Source organism: Triturus cristatus, chromosome 1_1, assembly GCF_964204655.1.
Source record: "Triturus cristatus chromosome 1_1, aTriCri1.1, whole genome shotgun sequence".
In the NCBI taxonomy this organism is placed as follows: Eukaryota; Metazoa; Chordata; class Amphibia; order Caudata; family Salamandridae; genus Triturus; species Triturus cristatus.
Genome location: NC_140579.1, coordinates 15141788 through 15168652, shown reverse-complemented (window position 1 = coordinate 15168652; position 26865 = coordinate 15141788). Strand labels below are relative to the sequence as shown.

Below are 26865 nucleotides of genomic sequence, written 5' to 3'. Positions count from 1 at the left end.
CACAGAGTCACCCATGGGGGGGGGCAGTCACAGCAGAGAGCCAGCCATGGGGGGGGGGCCAGTCACAGCAGAGATCCACCCATGGGGAGCCGGGGGGAGGCAGCCAAAGCACAGAGCCAGCCATGGGGGGGGGGGGGGGCAGTCACAGCGGAGAGCCACCCATGGCGGGGGCAGTCACAGCAGAGAGCCACCCATAGGGGGAGCAGTCGAGCCACCCATGGGGAGCCGGGGGGAGGGGGGGGGGCAGTCACAGCACAGAGCCACCCATGGGGGGGGGGGTCACAGCACAGAGCCAGCCATGGGGGGAGGGGGGAGGGGAGGGAGTAAGTTATTGCCATATTTGGAAGCTTAACTGGTTCTTTTGCGGTTCAAACAATGTCCAGGCAGAGTTACAACAGGATTGAAACTTACGAACTGCAAGTATTAAAAGCATCTCTGTGACAAAAGCAGCGAGTCACTGAACTAACTACATCAAATGCCCTTTTGTGATCTTCATGGAACGGTGCTTGCAGCAGGCATATGAACCCTCTGAGCTGCTTCAGGATGAATCTCAAATTCCACTAGACAAAACTCGGCTCTCTCTCCAGCAGGAACATGAATCACCAGAGTTTTCTTGACATTTTTGTTGCTATCTGAAGATTGCTGGAGGCCAGGAACTCTGCAGCAGGTGGCTTTAAATCCAAACTATTTTGAAAACTCCTGGCAGCAGTGGCCCCGCCCCAAAGCCGGCCCTGGGCGTGGTCAAGGTTGTGACATGTACAAACAATTACTGTTGAAGTGTCTGCTATTTTGGTAAATCACAGCAATTTGAAAGCTTGCCTCCTGTACTTACTGCACAAACATCCCCGCATCGTGTCCATTAAAGCTAGGTGGGTCGCGAAAGTTTGTTTTTCTAAAATTAGGGTTGTGGTTCTAAAGCATTTCAGAAACACGGCACTGGTGGGCACGAACCTCTGCCTTCGGGCGCCTACAGCAGGAGCCTGTGGCGTTTCCCAGACTCACCCCCACTGAGCCGAAACGTGTCGGCTCTCTCCGAGTGAAACAAGAGACCCCGACAGCGCTCCGTCCGCTCCCAGACTGTGACATCGTTCTATCCGAAACCAGAGGCCGCGAAATCTCCCATCCGACCCCCCCTGCACCGTAACATCTCTCCATCCGCCCCCTCCCAGCTGTGCCCTCTTCCTTGTCGGGCCTGTGTGGGGAGAATGTGGTGCCGACATGCCAAGAATGCAAGTATGTGGAATTAGGAATCTCTGGGGGCGGCAGGGCGAGGAACCCCCCACCTCAAGACGTGTAGGGTCCATTCACAGCCCTGGTCCTGAGCCCCGACAGGCAGCAGGGATTTGTTGTATTTAGTTAAGTGTTTTATAAAGTGCTTGTTGTCATGTCGTAATAAATAGCGCTTTTGGTACCGATGTGGAAGTGTGGCAAAAGAATATTTCCACCAAAGCATTTTGGAGTACGTAAAGTAGTCGTCTTGTAGTACGTTTTCACGTAGTCTTACCAAGGCCCTCATGTGCTAAGAGTTTTAGCGTACGTTAGCCCTGGAATTAGGTAAATCGGGGGCTTAGCGAACACTAAAACCCTACGCAAATGTACTAAGCCCATTCAGTGATTCGGAAAATGTTTTCTGACTTGTTAAATGGGTTTAGAAAACCACACGAATGAGTATGTGGCGGGCGTGTTTAGGGGGTCCCCTCCCAATACCTATTCGTTGTGCCCTGTATTAATATTTCAGGCCCTTTACCGACTACATAAGGGCGGTGGTAACCCATTTGCAAACAGGACACGTCATCTTTGAGAAAGCGGACAAAAACCTGAATTAAGAGCAGGCAGTGATCCCATTTAGATTTTTTAACATATTCTGTTTTCTTTTAAGGCAGACAAGCTGCATACAAGAGACAAAGAGCCCTTTATTTACAAGCAATCACAGACATGTTGGTCTGCTGACCCCCGCGGGCCACCATCAATGCGATGAGAATGAATCGTAGTTTGTCGCAATTTGTCACCTCCCTCATTGATATCATGAGCAGGGCCGGACTGGGAGCCCAAAGCAGCCCTGGTCATTTTGTCGGCCGGCCCCCACCCCGGGATGGTGGGGGTAGCATGAAGCACTACTGCTTTACAAAACCAGCCCCCACCACAACAAGACCAGCCCCCACCCTTCCAGCCTCCCCGACAACACCCGATGCCTGCTACGGCCAGTCAGTAATTTGTGAACCGACTTATTAGTACATAGGTTGATTTGCAAAATCAGAATTGAATCGGTAAAAGTCGGTGTACAGTTTGCGCCCACTTTTCCTGAATCGATTCTTAGTGCATGTGTCCCCAAGACCCTCATTTGAAGTCTGCCTGGCGGCTTGCCAGCCCGATGGACCCCCAGGTCTGCAGAGGGCTCAGCAGGCAGAGAACCGCGGTCTCTTTGCCTCCGCGGACCTGCCGCGGTGTCGGATCCCGGCGCCTCTTCCGAGTGTGCGGGCGCCATGTTTGATTCGTCCGCTCAGCAATGCTGTTTGTCCTGCGCCCTGGAGTTTGTTCTTGCGCAACAAAGTAACAATGCTCGGCTGTGGAGGGGGCTTTTTCCCTGCAAGTGGGGGCTCAAGTGCCGTTTTGCTGTCTAGGGCCGCCATGTCTCACATGACAGCCCTGGGTTTGTAAATAAGTGGCGGTCGCTCGAATTAGCGCAGCCGCACACTTGGAACTCCGTCAACAATGCTTCCTCGGTGACGGAGGTAAGTGAAGTAGTTTAGAATGTAGGTGCGAGGTTATTTTTTGCTGTTATTTTTCAAAGCCCTCTGAAGGCATGTTTTGAAAGTGCGAGGGTGACTCGTGATGTGAATATGCCACGCGGACGTGGTTCCCGCAGGACGCGTGAAACCCTTCACAATTGGATTTGTGTATTATAAAAGGTGCATGCTGCCCTGTCAGAGCGTGATATTCAAAACCACAGCGTGATGTCATACGTTCTGTGTTCAAGGAGTCCGAAAAGAAAAAATCTACGAATTAAGGGTGAGCGGATATTCAGATCGAAAGCGGGCACATGACAAAAATATTCATAGAATTCCATATTTCATTGCGGTGGGAGAGGGGAAGGTGAGGGCTGGATTCACATGCCCCCTGCTGTGACATTTTGGGGGGGGGGGGGGGGGCTGTGGTACAAGCATGATGGCGCAATATGGGAGCCCGCACACGGGTTGCACCGTAAGATACACCATAGATAAACATCAGGGGTGGATTCACTCATTACATTTGAGGTGATTTTGAAGTGAACCAAAACCCAACATTATTAGAGTATGCGTATTAACGAGAAAAAGGACTTTTGGCTCCAAAAGAATGTCGTCCACAGGTTCGATAGCTGAGATCACTCATTCCATTAGCCTCACAGATGATGCCCTCCTGACCACAAATGAAGATGGCCCCCGCCGACTGAGACTGCTGGACCGCTCAGCCGCCTTTGACACAGTCGGCCATCCTCCCGCCCTTATACTCACCCTGGCGCCCCGAATGGGATTCACTGGACATGTCCTTCACAGCTTTTCCTCCTACCTTGCCTATTGACACCAGTTTGTAAACATGGGTACACCCAGGTCACAAATGATCCCGTCACCTGCGGGGTCCGCCCGGGCTCCGACCGCCTCCCTTCACCTTCGAACCTTAGATGGAGCTGCTTGATGCTCTACTCGGGCCCTCTACTCGGGCCCTCTATTCGGGCCCTCTAATCGGGCCCTCTACTCGGGCCCTCTACTCGAGCCCTCTACTCGAGCCCTCTACTCGGGCCCTCTACTCGAGCCCTCTACTCGAGCCCTCTGCTCGGGCCCTCTACTCGGGCCCTCTACTCAAGCCCTCTACTCTGGCCCTCTACTCGAGCCCTCTACTCGGGCCCTCTACTCGGGCCTTCTACTCGGGCCCTCTACTCGGGCCCTCTACTCGGGCCCTCTACTCGGGCCCTCTACTCGGGCCCTCTACTCGAGCCCTCTACTCGGGCCCTCTACTCGAGCCCTCTACTCGGGCCCTCTACTCGGGCCTTCTACTCGGGCCCTCTACTCGTCAGGCCCTCTACTCGAGCCCTCTACTCGGGCCCTCTACTCGAGCCCTCTACTCGGCCCTTCTACTCAGGCCCTCTACTCGTCAGGCCCTCTACTCGAGCCCTCTACTCGGGCCCTCTACTCGAGCCCTCTACTCGGGCCCTCTACTCGGGACCTCTACTCGGGCCCTCTGCTCGGGCCCTCTACTCGGGCCCTCTACTCGAGCCCTCTACTCGGGCCCTCTGCTCGAGCCCTCTACTCGGGCCCTCTACTCGGAGCCTTTACTTGAAAGTCTCCTTTGCTTCAGACATTCAACATCCCAAACCCAGCCTGCACCTCACCCAGACCTGGATGTGCAGCGCCAAGATGCAGCACAAACCTGGCTTGGTGACCTCGAGGGCTTCAAACCCCAACTTTCACCGAACGCCTCGTCACTCCCATGCACCCCGGACACCCCCTCACCCTGCACACTGCTAAAAAAGCTAAAGACGGGCTGGTACCAGCTCTCGCTTCTCAAGAAAGTCAACACATTTCTTCCAAAAAGCGACTTCAGAACTGCTGTTCAAGCGGGCGTGCTCTCGCATCTGGGTGGCGGTGATACCCTACTATGTGACCTCCCAACACCACACTAGCACCCCTTAGGGCATCATACATGGCGCAGCACATTTCATCCATGGCTTGGATTATATGATCACGCCCCCACCCCTCCTGATGGACCTCCATTGGCACCGCTTGTCAGTCCGCACCATCTTCAAAACCAGCGGCATCATTTACGAAACCCATCGCAACCAGCACCCCCGCTCACCATGCACACACGCTCACCATGCACACACGCTTACCATCTCTGGTGGTTCTCGCACAACTGCAGCCAGGACCCCATCAGACTGCAGACTAAGACGTGCAAAAAATTAAAAAACAAAGCATTTGGGCTTTTTCCTGTATGAACTCGGGCTCTGGACATCATTCCATAGCCATCACGAACCCCAACGAGTCAAACACTCCCCTCCCTAAAGGACCCTACATCACAATAAACTAACCGTTCACACTCCAGACTCCTCTCCTGTTTACTGAGGCTTCTAGGCGCAACCAGCATGAAAATGGCCCCCGCAGGAGCCGTTGTAACTGGAGCCCTGACCACAGGCCGGGAAGACACGATGTTAACAGCCGCCCAATGTGCGCGGAGAGAGGGTGTGAATTGTGCACCGTGTTTTTTGGCCAATCTTACATTTTGCAAAGATTCGGCCGCAACGCAAACTCCCCAGAAGGAGGAGGTCGCGGAATGACCCGCCTAATGAATAACAAGGCCGGTCACATCTGGATACAAGCACAGGGATGGTGGCCTGCAAGGGTCAGTACACCACAATCCTTAGGTCTGCATACCCAAACGAGACAAGTGTTTTTAAAGCAGCCGGTGGCTCTTATAGAAACCAGGGCTGCTCTAAAAAACATAAAAACGTTCCCGCTTGGGAAGTCACTGGGGGAGCAGGCAGCAGCACTGTGGACTGCCCCAGCCTCAAGGTGGCGCTACCAGCCCTGCCGCACCATGCGCCCAGCCTGGGGAGGGGCCGAGCCGTTTGCCAGGATCCCCCCCCCAGCTCCCCGCTACATTGTCAGTGAGGAGCTTCGTGGTCCAGCAGTCTACAGACTTGTGGGCGGCGCTCCAGGTGCTTGAATAGGTGTGGGGGCCTGAGAATAGGGGTGGGGTCTGTGGGTGCGGGGGCAGGGTCTGTGAGTGTGGTAGCGGTGTCTGTGAGAGTAGGGGAGGGGTTTATGAGTGTGGCAGTGGTGACATGTTTTTTTATTGCACATTGAGGGGGATGTTGCTTTAGGGGATTCAAGCGCTATAAAAGACTGTGAGCCACGGATTGAAGTGGCAGTCTCCTGAGAACCTACCACTGATGTACTTCTAGGACAACTGTACCTAGCTGCAGCTAATAAATTGAAGTTCCTATGCCAACATAGTGTTCCGTGTCTCTGTACATTTAGAAGGCGAACTCAGAAGATTTCAGGCGTACCCTGCGCCGCCAGGCCTAATTCAGCCTGGTTCTTCAGTGGGTTCAGTGAGTGTTGGGGAGGGTTCAGTGAGTGTGGGGCAAGGTCAGTGAGTGTGGGGTGGGATCTGTGAGTGTGGGCCAGGGTCTATGAGTGTGGAGGGGGTCTGTGAGTGTGGGACGGGGGTATGTGAATGTGGGGCGGGGTCTGTGAGTGAGGGGCAGGGTCTGTGAGTGTGGAGGGGGTCTGGAGTGTGGAGGGAGTCTGTAAGTGTGGGGCGGGGTCTGTGAGTGTGGGGCAGGGTCTGTGAGTGTGGGGCAGGGTCTGTGAGTGTGGGGCAGGGTCTGTGAGTGTGGGGTGGGAGTCAGACACATAGCTAAAAAGAACCAAATAGACTGTAACTATTGTGTTGACTGTTCAGAAAGAGGTAACTAGTATGGCAAGTAATGCGCACACTTGTGGGGAGAGTCACTGGAATTATGCGGCAGAGGAGGAGCAAATTATGTGGCAAGAAAAGGCAAAATATGTTGCATAATGTGAAACATTTTGTTATAGTATTACGTCATTATTTTGTCATTTTTACACCGGGTAACAGTGTCTGAGAAAATAGTTTATCCAAATTAGTACTAAGTTTAACCCCCAAACACAGCAATTGGCTACTGAAAGATGAACCTTTGCGGAAAACCTTCCAGTGCACCTGAGTCGCCATATGTTTTGCAACTTTTGATCCGTTTGACATAGAAACATTTTTTTTGTTTTTTAAATCTGCAGATTATGCGGTAGATGATGTAGTATGAGGCACATGTGGTGAGTCAATCATTCTGCGAAAATCGCCGCGGCCGCAGAGGCGCCTCATTCCAGTGGCCCTGCCCGTGGACACGTGTCCTGCCCGGACAGCTCGGAGGGTTGATGTGATGACTCCAGATATGAAGTGTGAAGCAGGAGGGTCACGGATTCCAAACCTGCTTGATGCACGGGGGATAGTGACATGGACGTATAGCGCTATGAGGGCCAGCCTGGAACAGAAAGTGCTGGGAATGTGCGCTCCATTCGTTCAAACAATGTAATACACACAGAGTAAGACACCCGTACGTAGTAAAGACGAGGCCCGTGGGTGACAGTGACACTGAGTGACATGCTTTGATTTACACATCAGAGAGAGAGTGAGAGTGTGTGTGCGCGTGCGCATGAAGTAAAGCGCTCCGACTCCTCACACTGGCATGAGCGGCGCTATAAAGGACATTTAACAAAGGTAAGAGCGGGGCTATAGAGAGGCGAGGGGCGTCACTGGGGGGAGGGGGGCAGTGCGGGATCCCTGAAGAAGGGGTCACTGGGGGGGCCACAACACAGAGCGCTGTACGAGCAGGCCCGGCTCCAGGATTATTGTTTTGGGTGGGCCACTGTGGGCCCAATTTGTCGCTTCTTGTGGTAGCCTACACGCCCCAGATTACATCATATCTACTTGCAAACAGTCACCATGACACAACGGATCGATTCTGTGTTTATACAGAGAATGTGGACAGTTATTTGAAAGTAATAGCAATGTCTGGACTTAAGTGCAAACCCTCAAATTCCAGCAGGCCAGGCTTCGACACAAGTGCAGCCAGGCCTGATTATCTACTTTCCTTCCACCACTCTCCTGTGCACCTTCTCTCACAGCTGACCTTGGGCCCAGCCTCATATCAGCCACCATCCAGCTCCACTTTCTGTTTTCCCATAAAAAACAATAGTAAAATCACCTTCAAACTTAAAACATGGATTATAGCAGTGAATATAATTAGCACACACTTTAATATGTGTTCCACAGTTACCCTAATGACCCGACTGCTAATTAAATAAAACCAGAAAGGCCATGACAGGGCCGGCTTTAGAGCTAGTGCGAAAGTCTTTTTTGGCGCCCACCAATGACCTCTTTCTCCACAAATACCATTGCTGCCACCCTCCAACAGTGCGATTCATCTCTCCGTAGTCTCTCTCGTATGTATTTTATTTGTTGTATAGCACTATTCATGTCAGTGTAGGGTGTCACAGTACCTTACACCACGCACACATTATACAGAGACAATGAATCATACAAGTATGTAAATCAGTCTACAGGGAATGTCACATAAGCCAATAAGGATTTCAAGGTGTAGGAAGCGCACGTCATCCATACTGGTGGGCAGTATATTTTAAGAGGGTTTGGGCTGGGGAAGCACAAACTCAGGATTTAAAGCATACCCCAGGGGTTGGATTTACTAATAAAAATGTATATCGGCCCAAACTCTTTTTACACAAGAACCTCTGTGACAAAGGCAGACACAAACCACGGCCACACTACCTATAGACCCATACCACGGCCACACTACCTATAGACACAAACCATGGCCGCACTACCTATAGGCACAAACCACGGCCACACTACCTATAGACCCATACCACGGCCACACTACCTATAGACACAAACCACGGCTGCACTACCTATAGACACAAACCACGGCCACACTACCTATAGACACAAACCATGGCCGCACTACCTATAGGCACAAACCACGGCAGCACTACCTATAGACCCATACCACGGCCACACTACCTATAGACACAAACCATGGCCGCACTACCTATAGGCACAAACCACGGCAGCACTACCTATAGACCCATACCACGGCCACACTACCTTTAGACACAAACCAAGGCCGCACTACCTATAGACACAAACCACGGCCACACTACCTATAGACACAAACCACGGCCGCACTACCTATAGACACAAACCACGGCCGCACTACCTATAGACACAAACCACGGCCGCACAACCTATAGACACAAACCACGGCCGCACTACCTATAGGCACAAACCATGGCCGCACTACCTATAGGCACAAACCACGGCCGCACTACCTATAGACCCATACCACGGCCACACTACCTATAGACACAAACCACGGCCGCACTACCTATAGGCACAAACCACGGCCACACTACCTATAGACCCATACCACGGCCACACTACCTATAGACACAAACCACGGCCGCACTACCTATAAACACAAACCACGGCCGCACTACCTATAGACCCATACCACGGCCGCACTACCTATAGGCACAAACCATGGCCGCACTACCTATAGGCACAAACCACGGCCACACTACCTATAGACCCATACCACGGCCACACTACCTATAGACACAAACCATGGCCGCACTACCTATAGGCACAAACCACGGCAGCACTACCTATAGACCCATACCACGGCCACACTACCTATAGACCCATACCACGGCCACACTACCTATAGACACAAACCATGGCCGCACTACCTATAGGCACAAACCACGGCCACACTACCTATAGACCCATACCACGGCCACACTACCTATAGACACAAACCACGGCCGCACTACCTATAGACACAAACCACGGCCACACTACCTATAGACCCATACCACGGCCACACTACCTATAGACACAAACCACGGCCGCACTACCTATAGACACAAACCACGGCAGCACTACCTATAGACACAAACCACGGCCGCACTACCTATAGACACAAACCACGGCCGCACTACCTATAGACACAAACCACGGACGCACTACCTATAGGCACAAACCACGGCCGCACTACCTATAGACACAAACCACGGCCGCACAACCTATAGACACAAACCACGGCCGCACTACCTATAGACACAAACCACGGCCGCACTACCTATAGACACAAACCACGGCCGCACAACCTATAGACCCATACCACGGCCGCACTACCTATAGGCACAAACCATGGCCGCACTACCTATAGGCACAAACCACGGCCGCACTACCTATAGACCCATACCACGGCCACACTACCTATAGACACAAACCACGGCCGCACTACCTATAGGCACAAACCACGGCCACACTACCTATAGACCCATACCACGGCCACACTACCTATAGACACAAACCACGGCCGCACTACCTATAAACACAAACCACGGCCGCACTACCTATAGACACAAACCACGGCCGCACTACCTATAGACACAAACCACGGCCACACTACCTATAGGCACATACCACGGCCACACTACCTATAGGCAGTTTTAGGCACATACCACGGCCACACTACCTCTAGACCCATACCACGTGCACACTGGGGATGGTGAGAGACGCACGCGTGCAAGGCTCGCTCACTTTGTATCTCGAGCACAAGGTCAATGCACTGGCACGCGGCTCCTACACGACCCCTTGCAGAGAAGCAACTGGTACTTGACTTTCTACATCTTCATTGAGGAAAATAAATACATCCTGAGAAAAACAGAAGAGTTCCAACTGTGCCACAAACATAAAATACGAACCGGAAGCAGAGGCGAGGCAGCGACACCTGCTGTGATACTGAAGGGACATGACCCGGAAGACAACACTATGGCCTCGGAGGTCACACGAGTGTGTCTTTTGTGTATCACTTACTGTGCAAATACTTGTCCGGCTTCTCATGCCAATAAATTATTTTGTATTATTCTGCCAAGACTAAACAGCTGTGAGAGGCAAACTAGACGGCTTCAGGGAGCACAGCTGGCAGGGGCACGAGGGAGGGCGCTGTTCAGGGGGGTGCCTCAGAACTGATGGCACCCGTCCATCACCAGCAGGGGGCTTCACCAGCACAGCTGCCAGGGGCGGAGCTGGCGTCTCAGAGGGGGGGCTCCACTGGCACAGCTGGCAGGAGAGAGTGAGCACATCACAAGTCATGGCACAGGGGCGGGGGTGACTTCACCATCACAGCTGGCAGCAGCATCAGTAGGGTCACCAGGTGACCCTGGTAGACCCCAGGATGAGAGGGGCGCGTGCTCTGAATATCACTGCCCCAGCACAGCTGCTTCTAGAGGTGGGGGGCACCTGGCTGGGCACTGACGGCGTCTCTGCTGCTGACAGGCATTGCCAGGGACCCACCTGCCATGGGGCTGCCACCTTTACTGCTTCTTATTTGGGGAAAGGCTCTCCAACACAGACTGTGCCTGCCCAAGTGCGCCATGATTCGAGGGTATGTGTCGGTTTCAGGCCGCTAGGAAACGGCGATGCCTCAGCGTGCCCACAGACACCTCAGCACCACAGACATTTCAGCATTACCACAGACACCTCAGCATTCCCACAGACACCTCAGCACCACAGACATTTCAGCATGCCTCGGACACCTCAGCGTGCCCACAGACACCTCAGCATTCCCACAGACACCTCAGCACCACAGACATTTCAGCATTACCACAGACACCTCAGCATTCCCACAGACACCTCAGCACCACAGACATTTCAACATGCCTCGGACACCTCAGCATTCCCACAGACACCTCAGCACCACAGACATTTCAGCATGCCTCGGACACCTCAGCGTTCCCACAGACACCTTAGCATTCCCACAGACACCTCAGCACCACAGACATTTCAGCATGCCCACAGACAACTCAGCATTCCCACAGACACCTCAGCACCACAGACATTTCAGCATGCCTCGGACACCTCAGCGTGCCCACAGACACCTCAGCATTCCCACGGACACCTCAGCACCACAGACATTTCAGCATGCCTCGGACACCTCAGCATTCCCACAGACACCTCAGCACCACAGACATTTCAGCATGCCTCGGACACCTCAGCATTCCCACAGACACCTCAGCATTCCCACGGACACCTCAGCACCACAGACATTTCAACATGCCTCGGACACCTCAGCATTCCCACAGACACCTCAGCACCACAGACATTTCAGCATGCCTCGGACACCTCAGCGTTCCCACAGACACCTCAGCATTCCCACAGACACCTCAGCACCACAGACATTTCAGCATGCCCACAGACAACTCAGCATTCCCACAGACACCTCAGCACCACAGACATTTCAGCATGCCTCGGACACCTCAGCATTCCCACAGACACCTCAGCACCACAGACATTTCAGCATGCCTCGGACACCTCAGCATTCCCACAGACACCTCAGCACCACAGACATTTCAGCATGCCTCGGACACCTCAGCGTGCCCACAGACACCTCAGCATTCCCACAGACACCTCAGCACCACAGACATTTCAGCATGCCTCGGACACCTCAGCATTCCCACAGACACCTCAGCACCACAAACATTTCAGCATGCCTCGGACACCTCAGCATTCCCACGGACACCTCAGCACCACAGACATTTCAACATGCCTCGGACACCTCAGCATTCCCACAGACACCTCAGCACCACAGACATTTCAGCATGCCTCGGACACCTCAGCATTCCCACAGACACCTCAGCACCACAGACATTTCAGCATGCCTCGGACACCTCAGCGTTCCCACAGACACCTCAGCATTCCCACAGACACCTCAGCACCACAGACATTTCAGCATGCCCACAGACAACTCAGCATTCCCACAGACACCTCAGCACCACAGACATTTCAGCATGCCTCGGACACCTCAGCATTCCCACAGACACCTCAGCACCACAGACATTTCAGCATGCCTCGGACACCTCAGCATTCCCACAGACACCTCAGCACCACAGACATTTCAGCATGCCTCGGACACCTCAGCGTGCCCACAGACACCTCAGCATTCCCACAGACACCTCAGCACCACAGACATTTCAGCATGCCTCGGACACCTCAGCATTCCCACAGACACCTCAGCACCACAGACATTTCAGCATGCCTCAGACACCTCAGCGTGCCCACAGACACCTCAGCATTCCCACGGACACCTCAGCACCACAGACATTTCAGCATGCCTCGGACACCTCAGCATTCCCACAGACACCTCAGCACCACAGACATTTCAGCATGCCTCGGACACCTCAGCATTCCCACAGACACCTCAGCACCACAGACATTTCAGCATGCCTCGGACACCTCAGCGTGCCCACAGACACCTCAGCATTCCCACAGACACCTCAGCACCACAGACATTTCAGCATGCCTCGGACACCTCAGCATTCCCACAGACACCTCAGCACCACAGACATTTCAGCATGCCTCGGACACCTCAGTATTCCCACAGACACCTCAGCGTGCCCACAGACACCTCAGCGTGCCCACAGACACCTCAGCGTGCCCACAGACTCCCCAAGAGAGATTACAGAAGAGGGTATTCAAGAATCCAGCAGACGAGGATTACTGGAGGACACTGAGACAAGGAGACCAGCGGGGCACAGAGGGCCGAGAGAGGATCTGGACAGACATGAGCATGTGTAGAGCTCTCCCGGGGGCAGTGGAAGTGTTCACACCTCACAATGCCCCCTTGTAGAAGTATACACACCTCGTGAAGCATTCCAAGGGGTGTGTCTGTGGCATGGAGCAGTCTACAGGCGTTGTGCGGGTGGCATGGAGATGTGCCATGGAGGTGTGGCATGGAGTGGTGTCTTGGGGGTGTACAGGTGGCATTGGATATAGGAGTGACATGGAGTGGTGCCCTAGAAGTCTGCAGGTGAAGTGGAGCAGTGTCCTGGGTGTCGGCAGGTGCCATGAGGCGGTCTCCTGAGGGTTTTGCACCAGGCAGTTAGTGGTCTCCAGGGGCTGTGCAGGTGGCATGGAGCGGTCTCCTGTGGGTGCATGGAGTGATCTGGTGATGGGTCTGCAGGTGGCTTGGAGGGGTCTCCTGTGGGTCTGCGGGTGGCATGGAGCGGTCTCCTGTGGGTCTGCAAGTGGCATGGAGTGGTCTCCTGTGGGTCTGCAGGTGGCATGCAGTGGTCTCCGGTGGGTCTGCAGGTGGCATGCAGTGGTCTCCTGTGGGTTTGCAGGTGGCATGGAGCGGTCTCCTGTGGGTCTGTAGGTGGCATGCAGTGGTCTCCTGTGGTTCTGCAGGTGGCATGCAGTGGTCTCCTGTGGGTCAGCAGGTGGCATGGAGCGGTCTCCTGTGGGTCTGCAGGTGGCATGCAGTGGTCTCCTGTGGGTCTGCAGGTGGCATGCAGTGGTCTCCTGTGGGTTAGCAGGTGGCATGCAGTGGTCTCCTGTGGGTCTGCAGGTGGCATGGAGCGGTCTCCTGTGGGTCTGCAGGTGGCATGCAGTGGTCTCCTGTGGGTCTGCAGGTGGCATGCAGTGGTCTCCTGTGGGTCTGCAGGTGGCATGCAGTGGTCTCCTGTGGGTCTGCAGGTGGCATGCAGTGGTCTCCTGTGGGTCTGCAGGTGGCATGCAGTGGTCTCCTGTGGGTCTGCAGGTGGCATGCAGTGGTCTCCTGTGGGTTAGCAGGCGGCATGCAGTGGTCTCATGTGGGTCTGCAGGTGGCATGGAGCGGTCTCCTGTGGGTCTGCAGGTGGCATGGAGCGGTCTCCTGTGGCTCTACAGGTGGCATGGAGCGGTCTCCTGTGGGTCTGCAAGTGGCATGGAGCGGTCTCCTGCGGGTCTGCAAGTGGCATGGAGCGGTCTCCTGTGGGTCTGCAGGTGGCATCACATGGAGCGGTCTCCTGTGGGTCTGCAGGTGGCATGCAGTGGTCTCCTGTGGGTCTGCAGGTGGCATGCAGTGGTCTCCTGTGGGTCTGCAGGTGGCATGGAGCGGTCTCCTGGGGTCTGCGGGTGGCATTGAGCGGTCTCCTGGAGGTTTGCAGGTGGCATGGAGCGGTCTCCCGTGGGTCTGCAGGCAGCATGAAGCAGTCTCCTGGGGGTCTGCGGGTGGCATGTGCGATCTGTTGAGGGGTGTGGAGGTGGCATGGAGCGGTCTCCTGGCGTCTGCGGGTGGCATTGAGCGGTCTCCTGGAGGTTTGCAGGTGGCATGGAGCGGTCTCCTGGGGTCTGCGGGTGGCATTGAGCGGTCTCCTGAAGGTTTGCAGGTGGCATGGAGCGGTCTCCTGTGGGTCTGCCGGCGGCATGGAGTGGTCCATAGGGGGCATGTTGGAGGCGTGAAGTGGTTTCCTGTGGAATACTCGTCTAAGTGTCTGCGCTGCATGGAGCGCCCCCTGGAGGCTGGACCTGTGCCTTGTACACATGATAGGGTCAGTGACGTACGGTCCTGATCCTGGTGTCCCTGTGTCCGGCACATGGGTCTTGTTTACTCTTTATTTTCAGGCTCGCGGCCTCTGGCGCGACCTCGGCCTCCTGGCTCCGAAGCTATCAATAGACCAGTGTGGGAGGCCAGGGCCCCTGAGGGACTCCTGACTCCGAAGCTATAACAAGAATTTGCAATGCAATAGGTCTCGCATTCACGAAAGTTTGAGCTATTGGCATTTCAAATGACACGGCCTTGTATTTATGTGTTGCTTTTAAAACAGATGAATAAAAGGCCTTGTCATTTACACTTCCAATTTCTTCAACTCTCGCAAATGCGAGACCTCTTGCATTGCAAATGCGTTCGGCGTCCGTGATATAAGATTAAAAAAAAGTGTTGCAGGCAGGAGAAACCTATTTGAGAAAATAAAGCTCGGAGGCTGGTATAAAAGGCTACTGAGAAACAACACAAGTAACAGGGGTTTTGCTCATGGGAGGTTACAATGAGACAAGGCAGTACTAAAGAGAGACTACTAAGCCTATTGACCAATGAAAAGCCACAGTTCACAGTGGACAATGACGCAAGACAATGATAAATATGGGCGGAGAGTGGGCGGAGCTTCACATCCATACCTGAATACAGCATGCCTCGCAGAGCAGCGCATGCGCTGCCCAGGCTCGAGCAAAAAAAGGCCAGTGTGAGAGGCCAAGGCCCATGAGGGCCAGCACTGGCCTCAGCACATCCGTGTGCATCACGAGCTAACCACAAGCATGTGCATCATGAGCTATCGATAGCCTTACCACAAGCGTGTGAATCATGAGCTATCGATAGCCTTACCACAAGCGTGTGCATCATGAGCTACCGCTGGCCTTACCACAAGCGTGTGCATCATGAGCTAGCACTGGCCTTACCACACCCTTGTGGATGTGTGCATCACGAGCTAACACTGGCCTTACCACACCCTTGTGCATGTGTGCATCACAAGATAGCATTACCCATGTGCATCACGAGCTACCGCTAGCCTTACCACAAGCGTGTGAATCACGAGCTAACACTGGCCCTACCACACCCTTGTGCATGTGTACATCACAAGATAGCATTACCCATGTGCATCACAAGCTACCGCTAGCCTTACCACAAGCATGTGTATCACAAGATATCCCTGGGCTTACCTCAATCGTGTGCATCACAGGGTTCTACCGGGCCTACCATCACCACAATCAGCATTCGCTTTCACTGCTCCCACTCGCAGTACCATCATGTAAGGCACTGGCTCTTACTAATCTCACCAGCCCCACGTGCAGCACTCACAGCAGGACTCATCTGGACTGCCAAGAGGACCTCCTTCAAAGACCGCCTCGACAACACACACAATAGCAAGGAGCTCTTCAACATCGTGAAGGAACTTTCCAACCCCAGCTCCAACAACAACGACATCCCGCAGTCGCAAGCCCTGTGCGACTCCCTCGCCACTTTTTTCCACCGCAAGATAGCAGACATCCACGACAGCTTCAACACCCAGACAGCCCCAACAGACATCAACACAACAGAATCTCCGCACACCATCGACCACGATCCCCTGCTAGCCTGGGCCAACGTGAGCCTCGATGACACCATCAAGACTATGAGCACAATCCACTCCGGCTCCCCGTCAGACCCACTCCCGCACCACATCTTCAACAAAGCCAGCAGCTCCATCGCACCCCACCTGCGCAACGTCATCAACCTCTCCCTCGAGACCCCAACCTTCCCAGAGAGCTGGAAACACGCAGAGATCAACACCCTATTCAAAAAACCAAAGGCGGACCCTAGAGACCTCAAGAACTTCCGGTCCATCTCTCTACTTTCGTTCCCAGTCAAAGTAATCGAGAAGATCGTCAACAGACAGCTAACCCGATACCTTGAAGAAAACAGAATCCTGGACCCTTCCCAGTCAGGGTTCCGCAGCAACCACAGCACCGAGACCACCCTCATCGCCGTCACAGATGACATCAGGACCCTGCTGGACAACGGTGAGACCGCGGCCCTCATCCTCCTGGACTTCTCCGCTGCATTCGACACCGTCTGCCACCGCACACTACGCACACGCCTCCACGCCGTAGGAATCCGAGACAAGGCTCTGGAATAGACCACCTCCTTCCTCTCCGGCAGAACCCAGAGCGTCCGCCTTCCTCCATTCCAATCCGAAGCCTCCGAGATCATCTGTGGCGTACCCCAGGGATCTTCCCTCAGCCCGACACTGTTCAACATCTACATGGCCCCGCTCGCACACGTTGCCCGACAGCACGACCTCAACATAATCTCCTACGCCGACGACACTCAACTGATCCTCTCCCTCACCAAGAACCCCATCACCGCCAAATCCAACCTTCATGAAGGAATGAAGGCCGTCGCGGACTGGATGAGGATCAGCCGACTGAAGCTGAACACGGACAAGACGGAGGGCCTCATCCTCGGCTCCAACCCCTCAGCCTGGGACGACTTCTGGTGGCCGACGGCACTGTGGGCACTCCCGACACCCACTGACCACGCACGCAACCTGGGAATCATCCTCGACTCAACACTCAATGACCAAGCAAATCAACGCCGTCTCCTCCTCCTGCTTCAACACCCTTCGCATGCTCCTTAAGGTCTACAGGTGGATCCCGACAGACACAAGAAAAACAGTCACCCAGGCCCTCGTCAGCAGCAGACTTGAGTACGGAAACGCCCATTACGCGGTAGCTCCAACCAAGCTCATCAAACGTCTGCAACGCATCCAAAGCGCCTCTGCACGACTGATCCTCGGCTTACCACGCCACAGCCACATCACCCCCCACTTGAGAAACCTGCACTGGCTCCCTGTCAACAAGAGGAAATCCTTCAAGCTCCTCATCCACGCACACAAGGCACTCCACAAGACCGGCCCAGCCTACCTCAACGGACGACTCTCCTTCTACATCCCCAACCGCCAGCTCCGCTCTGCCGACCTCGCACTCGCCACCGTCCCTCGCATGCGAAGAACAACCACCGGCGGGAGATCCTTCTCCCACCTCGCCGCCAAGACCTGGAACACCATCCCTCTGAGCCTATGACAGACCCAAGACCTGCTGACATTCAGGAGGCTACTCAAGACCTGGCTGTTCGACCAGTAGCGCCCCCCCCCCCATCCCAGCGCCTTGAGACCCTCACGGGTATGTAGTGCGCTCTACAAATTATTGATTGCTTGATTGATTGACACCCACAGCCTTACCCTAACAACATCGCAAGGAGCACTTACCCTCACCAACTCCACATGCAGCACTAACCCTCCTTTCTTTACTACCACCACAACAAGCTGCTCTCACACCCCGGGTTTACCATTAATACCCCAGATGCAGCACTCACACCCCCTGCTCTACCCTCACCACCACCACATGGTGCACTCACACCCCCTGCTCTACTCTCACTGCCACTACGTGCAGCTCTCACATCCCCTGCTTTATTCTCACCGCCACCACATGCAGCACTCACACCCCCTGCTTTATCCTCACCACCACCACCACGTGCAACACTCACATCCCCTGCTCTACCCATACCACCACCAAGTTCTGCACTCACATTCACGATATACCCTCACCACCACCACATGCAGCACTCAAACCCCCTGCTCTACCCATACCACCACCACGTTCTGCACTCACACTCCTGGTTTACCCTCACCACCACCACGTTCTGCACTCACACTCCCAGTTTACCCTCACCACCACTACTTTCTGCACTCACATTCCTGATTTACCCTCACCACCACCACGTGCATTACTCACACCCAACGCTTTACCCATACCACCACCAAGTTTTGCACTCACAGCCTCTGCTTTGCCCTCACTGCCACCACACGTGGCACCCAGTCCCCCTGCTTTACCCTTAACAATCCCAGATGCAGAACCCAACCCCCCTGATTCAGCTAGGCCATCCTGTTTTAGGTTTAAACCTAGAATAACCAATACACCACCAGTATTAGGGAAACAGCGCCCTTCAGTGTACATATAAACACCTGCACAGCACAAGCTAAATTGCTATTCAAAGAAAGGAAAGTGGGAGACAAGAGGCAATTTTGATTTCTTTCTGAAGGAACCAGGCCAGAGTAATTGTGTTACACCAGGTAGAAGCAGGAAGGACTGGGCGGGGATTCTTCTGCTTGAGTTTTATTGTTAAGGACTTTCACTAAAAAGGCGTCTTCTTCCTTTTGTTCCCCCAGGTTTGTGTGTTTGGATTAAAGGTGCAGAGGTTTGAAGCACGTTTTAGGCCTGATTTAATTAATGAATACACTGTAGAGAAGCTGGGAATATTGCATTCATATTTGACGTTTAGGAAGTGTTTAATTATTTCAAAGCCTGGTGAGGTGACTGGCTCATAAGAATCGTGAACGATAAGTGCTAAAACCCTGTGCCACAGGATTTACCCCCAGACACAGAAGGGGTAAAACCCCGTGCCACAGAATTTACCCCCAGGCACAGAAGGGGTAAAACCCCGTGCCACAGAATTTACCCCCAGACACAGAAGGGGTAAAACCCCGTGCCACAGGGTTTACCCCCAGACACAGAAGGGGTAAAACCCCGTGCCACAGGATTTACCCCCAGACACAGAAGGGGTAAAACCCCGTGCCACAGGAATTACCCCCAGACACAGAAGGAGTAAAACCCCGTGCCACAGGATTTACCCCCAGACACAGAAGGGGTAAAACCCCGTGCCACAGGATTTACCCCCAGACACAGAAGGGGTAAAACCCTGTGCCACAGGATTTACCCCCAGACACAGAAGGGGTAAAACCCCGTGCCACAGAATTTACCCCCAGACACAGAAGGGGTAAAACCCCGTGCTACAGAATTTACCCCCAGACACAGCAGGGGTAAAACCCCGTGCCACAGGATTTACCCCCAGACACAGAAGGGGTAAAACCCTGTGCTACAGGATTTACCCCCAGACACAGCAGGGGTAAAACCCTGTGCCACAGGATTTACCCCCAGACTCAGAAGGGGTAAAACCCCGTGCCACAGGATTTACCCCCAGACACAGAAGGGGTAAAACCCCGTGCTACAGAATTTACCCCCAGACTCAGAAGGGGTATAACCCCGTGCCACAGGATTTACCCCCAGACACAGAAGGGGTAAAACCCCGTGCTACAGGATTTACCCCCAGACACAGCAGGGGTAAAACCCTGTGCCACAGGATTTACCCCCAGACACAGAAGGGGTAAAACCCCGTGCCACAGGATTTACCCCCAGACACAGAAGGGGTAAAAACCCGTGCTACAGGATTTACCCCCAGACACAGCAGGGGTAAAACCCTGTGCCACAGGATTTACCCCCAGACACAGAAGGGGTAAAACCCCGTGCCACAGGATTTACCCCCAGACACAGAAGGGGTAAAACCCCGTGCTACAGAATTTACCCCCAGACTCAGAAGGGGTAAAACCCTGTGCCACAGGATTTACCTCCAGACACAGAAGGGGTAAAACCCAGTGCTACAGGATTTACCCCCAGACACAGCAGGGGTAAAACCCTGTGCCGCAGGATTTACCCCCAGACACAGAAGGGGTAAAACCCCGTGCTGCAGAATTTACCCCCAGACTCAGAAGGGGTAAAACCCCGTGCTACAGAATTTACCCCCAGACACAGAAGGGGTAAAACCCTGTGCTACAGAATTTACCCCAAGACACAGCAGGGGTAAAACCCTGTGCTACAGAATTTACCCCCAGACACAGAAGGGGTAAAACCCCGTGCTACAGAATTTACCCCCAGACTCAGAAGGGGTAAAACCCTGTGCCACAGGATTTACCTCCAGACACAGAAGGGGTAAAACCCAGTGCTACAGGATTTACCCCCAGACACAGCAGGGGTAAAACCCTGTGCTACAGAATTTACCCCCAGACTCAGAAGGGGTAAAACCCTGTGCCACAGAATTTACCCCCAGACACAGAAGGGGTAAAACCCCGTGCTACAGGATTTACCCCCAGACACAGCAGGGGTAAAACCCTGTGCCGCAGGATTTACCCCCAGACACAGAAGGGGTAAAACCCCGTGCTGCAGAATTTACCCCCAGACTCAGAAGGGGTAAAACCCCGTGCTACAGAATTTACCCCCAGACACAGAAGGGGTAAAAACCTGTGCTACAGAATTTACCCCAAGACACAGCAGGGGTAAAACCCTGTGCTACAGAATTTACCCCCAGACATAGAAGGGGTAAAACCCTGTACTACAGAATTTACCCCCAGACACAGAAGGGGTAATACCCTGTGCTACAGGATCTACCCCCAGACACAGAAGGGGTAAAACCCTGTGCTACAGGATTTACCCCCAGACACAGAATGGGTAAAACCCTGTGCTACATCAGCCCCTTCTCAAAGAAGTCTGTATCGATAGCAGGCCACCTGCCAAACACCCGAGGCTTTAAGTTCAACGCAAAGTGTAGTGACAGGTACCTGTGAAAAGAGTGTTGTCACCATGCACGTGGGAGAGTGGTGAAAACCGGACACGAGACTTTCCACCCCTGCGGGAGCCTCGTTGTTCTGTGGGAAACCTTCGGCTAATGCTGGCTTCTTACCCACCGGCACTTACCTGCTGGGATCTTTGAGCCACAGTCACAACCTTAGCAGAAGCTTTTCAATCCCAGAATACAATGCAATGTCTGTTGAAAGGCCAGGCCTGACTGAATGTGAGATGTTCGCCAAAGGCACGCTTGGCACACAGCAGCTGCACCCCCTTCATGTAGTCAGGTAGAAAAGAAGGGGAGAACACGCTCAGAGCACGCCTAGAGCATGCCTAGAGCATACCTAGGGAGCACGCCTAGAGCACGTCCAGAGCACGCCCAGAGCACGCCCAGAGCACGCCTAGAGCATGCCTAGAGCATACCTAGGGAGCACGCCTAGAGCACGTCCAGAGCATGCCTAGAGCACGGCCAGAGCACGCCCAGAGCATGCCCAGAGCATGCCCAGAGCACGTCCAGAGCACGCCTAGAGCATGCCAAGAGCATACCTAGGGAGCACGCCTAGAGCACGTCCAGATAACGCCTAGAGCACGCCCAGAGCACACCCAGAGCGTGCCGAGAGCACACCTAGAGCACGCCCAGAGCACGCCCAGAGGATGCCCAGAGCACACCCAGAGCATGCCCAGAGCACGCCCAGAGCATGCCTAGAGCATACCTAGAGGACGGCCAGAGCATGCCTACAGCATGCCTAGAGCATACCTAGGGAGCATGCCTAGAGCACGCCCAGAGCATGCCCAGAGCACGCCTAGAGCACGCCCAGAGCATGCCCAGAGCACGCCTAGAGCACGCCCAGAGCACGACACTTCAGCCACCTTGCAATGCACGAGAACTAACTACTCTGGTGTCATTCAATTTTCAAAGGTTTCACAAGGAGCTATGATGCTGGCAGGGCGCACCGCACACGCAATGTCATAGTACTCGGTATGGAGTAAGTGAATCACACCAAACTGTGTCCAGGAATTTGTTTATTAAATATTTGTATATAGCACTCTTACTTTTCAAAAGCAAGAGTCCTGTAAATCAGACAGAGTCCTTACAGAGTGAGTGTGAGGGTTAATGTTTTTTAAACACGGGAAAAACACAATTTTCTCTATTTATGGAGTGAAGACAGCTGAATAAAGGTTTCAGAAACAATGAGAAAACATCACTGGAATCCCCAAAAAACATAAAAAACTGAAAACAGCACCTTTAGCTTTACCCTCACAGAAACCACATGCAGCTCTCACACCCACCGCCACCACGTGCAGCTCTCACACCCCCTAGTTTACCCTCACCGCCACCACGTGGAGCTCTCACACCCCCTGGTTTACCCTCACTGCCACCACGTGCAGCTCTCACACCACTTGGTTTACCCTCACCGCCACCACATGGAGCTCTCACACCCCCTGGTTTACCCTCACCGCCACCACGTGGAGCTCTCACACCCCCTAGTTTACCCTCACCGCCACCACGTGGAGCTCTCACACCCCCTGGTTTACCCTCACCGCCACCACGTGGAGCTCTCACACCCCCTGGTTTACCCTCACCGCCACCACGTGGAGCTCTCACACCCCCTGGTTTACCCTCACCGCCACCACGTGCAGCTCTCACACCCCCTGGTTTACCCTCACCGCCACCACATGCAGATCTCACACCCCCTGGTTTACCCTCACCACCACCACGTGGAGCTCTCACACCCCCTGGTTTACCCTCACCGCCACCATGTGGAGCTCTCACACCCCCTGGTTTACCCTCACCGCCAGCACGTGGAGCTCTCACACCCCCTGGTTTACCCTCACCGCCACCACGTGCAGCTCTCACACCCCCTGGTTTACCCTCACCGCCACCACGTGCAGCTCTCACACCCCCTGGTTTATCCTCACCGCCACCACGTGCAGCTCTCACACCCCCTGGTTTACCCTCACCGCCACCACGTGCAGCTCTCACAACCCCTGGTTTACCCCTAACACCACACGCAGTACTCAGACCCCCTGCTTTACGGTTACTGACACCACGCTCAACACTCACCCTTCTGTTATACCCTCACCATTACCATGTACTGTACTCACACCTCCTGCTTTACCCTCACCACCATCACGTGCAGCTCTCACACACCTGCTTTACCCTCACCGCCCCCACGTGCAGCACTCACACCCCCTGCTCTACCCTCACCACTACCACGTGCTAAACTCACATCCCCTGCTTTACCCTCACCGCCACCACATGCAGCTCTCACACCCCCTGGTTTACCCTCACCACATGCAACACTCACACTCCCTGTGTTACCTTCACCGCCACTACGTGCAGCTCTCACACCCCCTGGTTTACCCTCACCACATGCAACACTCACACTCCCTGCTTTACCCTCACCACCACCACGTGCAGCTCTCACACCCCCTGCTTTACCCTCACCACATGCAACACTCACACTCCCTGCTTTACCCTTACCGCCACCACATGCAGCACTCACACCCCCTGCTTTACCCTCACCGCCACCACGTGCAGCTCTCACACGCCCTGCTTTACCCTCACCACATGCAACACTCACACTCCCTGCTTTACCCTCACCACTACCATGTGCTGTACTCACACCCCCTGCTTTACCCTCACCGCCACCACGTGCAGCTCTCACACCCCCTAGTTTACCCTCACCGCCACCACGTGGAGCTCTCACACCCCCTGGTTTACCCTCACTGCCACCACGTGCAGCTCTCACACCACTTGGTTTACCCTCACCGCCACCACGTGGAGCTCTCACACCCCCTGGTTTACCCTCACCGCCACCACGTGGAGCTCTCACACCCCCTAGTTTACCCTCACCGCCACCACGTGGAGCTCTCACACCCCCTGGTTTACCCTCACCGTCACCACGTGCAGCTCTCACACCCCCTGGTTTACCCTCACCGCCACCACGTGGAGCTCTCACACCCCCTGGTTTACCCTCACCGCCACCACGTGGAGCTCTCACACCCCCTGGTTTACCCTCACCGCCACCACGTGGAGCTCTCACACCCCCTGGTTTACCCTCACCGCCACCACGTGCAGCTCTCACACCCCCTGGTTTACCCTCACCGCCACCACATGCAGCTCTCACACCCCCTGGTTTACCCTCACCGCCACCACGTGCAGATCTCACACCCCCTGGTTTACCCTCACCACCACCACGTGGAGCTCTCACACCCCCTGGTTTACCCTCACCGCCACCACGTGGAGCTCTCACACCCCCTGGTTTACCCTCACCGCCAGCACGTGGAGCCCTCACACCCCCTGGTTTACCCTCACTGCCACCATGTGCAGCTCTCACACCCCCTGGTTTACCCTCACCGCCACCACGTGCAGCTCTCACACTCCCTGGTTTACCCTCACCGCCACCACGTGCAGCTCTCACACCCCCTGGTTTACCCTCACCGCCACCACGTGGAGCTCTCACACCCCCTGGTTTACCCTCACCGCCACCACGTGCAGCTCTCACACCCCCTGGTTTACCCTCACCGCCACCACGTGCAGCTCTCACACCCCCTGGTTTACCCTCACCGCCACCACGTGCAGCTCTCACACCCCCTGGTTTACCCTCACCGCCACCACGTGCAGCTCTCACACCCCCTGGTTTACCCTCACCGCCACCACGTGGAGCTCTCACACCCCCTGGTTTACCCTCACCGCCACCACGTGCAGCTCTCACACCCCCTGGTTTACCCTCACCGCCACCACGTGGAGCTCTCACACCCCCTGGTTTACCCTCACCGCCACCATGTGCAGCTCTCACACCCCCTGGTTTACCCCTAACACCACACGCAATACTCAGACCCCCTGCTTTACGGTTACCGACACCACGCTCAACACTCACCCTTCTGTTATACCCTCACCATTACCATGTGCTGTACTCACACCCCCTGCTCTACCCTCACCACTACCATGTGCTAAACTCACATCCCCTGCTTTACCCTCACCGCCACCACGTGCAGCTCTCACTCCCCCTGGTTTACCCTCACCACATGCAACACTCACACTCCCTGCATTACCCTCACCGCCACCACGTGCAGCTCTCACACCCCCTGGTTTACCCTCACCACATGCAACACTCACACTCCCTGCTTTACCCTCACCACCACCACGTGCAGCTCTCACACCCCCTGCTTTACCCTCACCACATGCAACACTCACACTCCCTGCTTTACCCTTACCGCCACCACATGCAGCACTCACACCCCCTGCTTTACCCTCACCGCCACCACGTGCAGCTCTCACACCCCCTGCTTTACCCTCACCACATGCAACACTCACACTCCCTGCTTTACCCTCACCACTACCATGTGCTGTACTCACACCCCCTGCTTTACCCTCACCGCCACCACGTGCAGCTCTCACACCCCTGCTTTACCCTCACCACATGCAACACTCACACTCCCTGCTTTACCCTCACCGCCACCACGTGCAGCTCTCACACCCCTGCTTTACCCTCACCGCCACCACGTGCAGCTCTCACACCCCCTGCTTTACCCTCACCACATGCAACACTCACACTCCCTGCTTTACCCTCACCACTACCATGTGTTGTACTCACACCCCCTGCTTTACCCTCACCGCCACCACGTGCAGCTCTCACACCCCTGCTTTACCCTCACCACATGCAACACTCACCCTCCCTGCTTTACCCTCACCGCCACCACATGCAGCACTCACACCCCTGCTTTACCATCACTGCCCCCATGTGCAGCTCTCACACCCCCTGCTTTACCCTCACCACTACCACGTGCAGCTCTCACACCCCCTGTTTTACCCTCACCGCCACCACATGCAACACTCACACCCCCACTTTACCTTCACCAACTCTACAGGCGGCACTCACACCCCCTGCTCTACTTTCACCACCACCACGTGCAACTCTCACACCCCCTGTTCTACCCTCACCGCCACCACGTGCAGCTCTCACACCCCCTGTTCTACCCTCACCGCCACCACGTGCAGCTCTCACACCCCCTGCTTTAGCCTCACCAACTCTACATGCGGTACTCACACCACCTGGCTTACCTTTTTCAGTACCACGTGTAGTAATGTCTCACTGCTGCATTACCCTTACCACAACAACAACCCCTTGCTGTTCCTCTAGTGCTTTGTATTCCACTTCTGCTGTTTCAAAGCACTGAAAATAACATGTGTTACTATTACCAACTTACATGATTTACTGGCCTAGAAAGGATGAAAGACTCGGTCTGCATTGCTGTGATTCAAACTCCGAGTCCTAAGCACACCTCGTTTAGCTCACTGAGCCATCCCGCACTGAATGTCTTGTGCATCAGATGAAGTGTCTGAGTTTGACTCCACCCCCCAGCCCTGGGGTCCGCCCTGACTGCTCACCCTCGCTACCACTGTAGAGTCAGGTGGACATGGGGGTGACTTGTTGAACCAACTGGAGGGAGAGGAGCCTGGGGCCAAGAGAC

The 26865-nt window shown here is 54.6% G+C and overlaps 1 protein-coding gene across 3 annotated transcripts in view; it reads right to left on the bottom strand.

Moving 5' to 3' along the window:
* Positions 1–26865, bottom strand: part of DDR1 (discoidin domain receptor tyrosine kinase 1) — a 305588-nt gene that overhangs the window by 211057 nt on the left and 67666 nt on the right. For 2 of the 3 annotated variants that reach the window (XM_085632633.1, XM_085632714.1), the window contains exon 1: positions 16839–16859. The exons of the other annotated variant lie outside the window; for it this stretch is intronic. The gene's annotated coding sequence lies outside the window, so the exon portion shown is untranslated. Of the gene's footprint in view, positions 1–16838; positions 16860–26865 lie in introns of those variants that run through there. 3 annotated transcript variants of the gene reach the window in all.